Here is a 3,216-nt window from a genome sequence, read left to right as displayed (position 1 = left end):
CCCAACTCTGCTGGCAAATCCAAACGATAGGCTACCCGGCCTACCCTTGCGATCACACGGAATGGACCAATATACCGGGGCCCCAACTTGCCCCTCTTCCTGAATCGAATCACTCCTTTCCAAGGAGAGACCTTCAGGAGAACAAAGTCGCCGACCTGAAACTTAAACTCAGACCGGCGCCTGTCTGCATAACTCTTCTATCGGCTCTGAGCGGTCAACAACCTCTGTCCGACCTGCTGAATCTGCTCTGTCGTCTGAAGCACGATCTCTGTACTGCCCATCACCTGCTGACCGACCTCTCCCCAACAAATAGGGGTCCGACACCTCCTCCCATACAACAGCTCAAAGGGTGGCATACCAATGCTCGAATGATGGCTGTTGTTGTAGGAAAACTCTACCAAGGGTAAATACGCATCCCAGCTACCCCCGAAATCCAACACACACGCCCGGAGCATGTCCTCAAGCGTCTGAATCGTCCGCTCACTCTGACCGTTTGTCTGGGGATGATATGCGGTACTAAAATGCAGTCTAGTACCCAACTCCTCATGAAATTTCTTCCAGAATCTGGAAGTGAAGCGCACATCACGGTCCGAAACAATCGAGATCGGCACCCCATGCCGAGATACCACTTCCCTCACAAACACCTCCGCCAATTTCTCTGCTGAAGAACTCTCACTGATGGCAAGGAAGTGAGCGCTCTTCGTCAACCTGTCCACAATCACCCAAATTGCGTCAACTCCTCTGGCAGTCCTCGGCAATTTGGTGATGAATTCCATAGTGATCTGTTCCCACTTCCACTCGGGAACCTCCAATGGCTGCAACTTGCCATGCGGCCTCTGATGCTCGGCCTTAACCCTACGGCAGGTCAAGCACCTCTCAACAAACCACACAACATCCCTCTTCATACAGGGCCACCAATACTCCTTTCTCAAATCCAAATACATCTTAGTGGCCCCCGGATGGATCGAAAATTTCGACCGATGAGCCTCCTCCATCAAAGTGGTACGGGTTCCTCCCACAAACGGTACCCAGATACGCCCTTGAAATGTCATAAGCCCCCGACCATCGGTAACGAACTCTGGAACCAAACCAACAACCCGTTCCCTCTTCTGCATCTCAGGTTGCACAGCCTCGGCCTGTGCCCCACGAATGGCGTCCAATACCGGAGCTATCACGATCAATCTCAAACATACATCCCGCAGTGGAGTGCTCTCCGCCCTGCGGCTCAATGCATCGGCTACCACATTAGCCTTGCCTGGGTGGTATAGGATCTCACAATCATAATCCTTGACCACATCCAACCACCTTCTCTGACGCATATTTAGGTTGGGCTGATCCATCAAATACTTCAAACTCTTATGGTCCGTGTATATCGTACACCGAACCCCATACAAGTAGTGACGCCAAATGTTGAGGGCGAACACCACTGCCCCCAACTCTAGATCATGGGTGGGATATCTCGTCTCATGAGGCTTCAGCTGCCTCGATGCATACGCTATCACATGCCCCCTCTGCATCAGCACCGCTCCCAATCCCAAAATCGATGCATCACAGTATACCACAAGGTCCTCCATCCCTTCTGGGAGAGCTAACACCGGGGCTTCGCACAACCTCTGGCGAAGTATCTCAAAGGAGGCCTGCTGCTCGGGGCCCCATGAAAAAGTAACACCCTTCCGGGTCAATCTGGTGAGTGGCACTGCGATCTTAGAGAAATCCCTGATAAACCTCCGATAATACCCTACCAACCCTAGGAAACTCCTGATCTCAGAGGGTGACTTCGGCACCTCCCAACTCATCACTGCCTCAACTTTGGCCGGATCGACCAATATCCCTTCCTGGTTAACGAGGTGTCCTAAGAACTGAACCTCCCGCAACCAGAAATCACACTTGGAGAATTTGGCATAAAGCCTCTCCGATCTCAGGACTCCGAGAACCTCTCTCAGATGCTCCTCATGCTGCTCTCTAGATCTCGAATATACCAGAATGTCGTCGATAAACACAATCACCGACCGATCCAGCATCGGCCTACACACTCGGTTCATGAGATCCATGAACACTGCCGGGGCGTTGGTGAGTCCAAAAGGCATCACCACAAACTCATAATGTCCATAACGCATCCTGAACGTTGTCTTCTGGACGTCCTCATCCCGCACCCTCACCTGATGATATCCAGACTTCAAATCGATCTTGGAGAACCAAGATGCTCCCTGCAACTGATCGAACAAATCGTCGATCCTCGGCAACGGGTAACGGTTCTTGACCGTCAGCTTGTTCAACTCCCGTTAATCAATACACATCCGGTGTGAACCATCCTTCTTCTTGACAAACAGGATAGGCGCTCCCCACGACGAGCTGCTCGGCCGAATAAACCCCTTCCCCAGTAGCTCCTGAAGCTGTGAGGATAACTCTTGCATCTCTGGAGGTGCAAGGCGATAAGGCACCTTAGCGACAGGCACAACCCCAGGAACCAAATCGATACTGAACTCCACTTGCCTCACAGGAGGCACACCCGGCAACTCCTCGGGAAAAACATCCGGGAACTCACGCACCACCGGAACCTCCTCAACTGAACTCGGCCTCTCGGAAGCCACTCGTGTATCCATCACATACGCCACAAAACCCTTACAGCCCTGCTGTAGACACTGCCTTGCTCTAGCGGCCGAACAAAACGCTGATCCTGAACGTGTACCCTCGTCGTATACCGAAAGAACTCCCCCACTAGGGTCTCGTATGGTCACTAGCTGTCGCTCACAGTCAATAACCGCACCAAATCTGCTCAACCAATCCATGCCCACAATGACACAGACATCACCCATAGCAATAGGAACCAGATCAATCGGGAACTCACCACCGAAAATCTCAACTACGCAACCTCGGAGAACCTCCATGGCATATATCACCCTCTCATCAGCTATGGAAACTCTCAGAGGCCGACTCAACGCCTCACGACTAGCACTGATATGCTGACTAAAAGCCAAAGATACAAAAGACCGACTCGCACCCGAGTCAAATAACACCAAGGCAGGTACAGAATTCACAAGAAAAGTACCTACGCATAACATAACATAAGCATAATATCACAACATCAAAATAAATACATGAAAGAATACATACCAGCCACGACATCGGGCGCTGCGCGGACCTCCTCCGCGGTCAGCTGAAAGGCTCTCCCTCGTGCCCTCAGCGCCTCGGCCTTCATCGGCCGACTCTCTGTAG

The sequence above is a fragment of the Lactuca sativa genome, chromosome 1 (genome assembly GCF_002870075.4).
Source record: "Lactuca sativa cultivar Salinas chromosome 1, Lsat_Salinas_v11, whole genome shotgun sequence".
NCBI classification, from domain to species: domain Eukaryota; kingdom Viridiplantae; phylum Streptophyta; class Magnoliopsida; order Asterales; family Asteraceae; genus Lactuca; species Lactuca sativa.
This window is presented reverse-complemented; position numbering follows the sequence as displayed.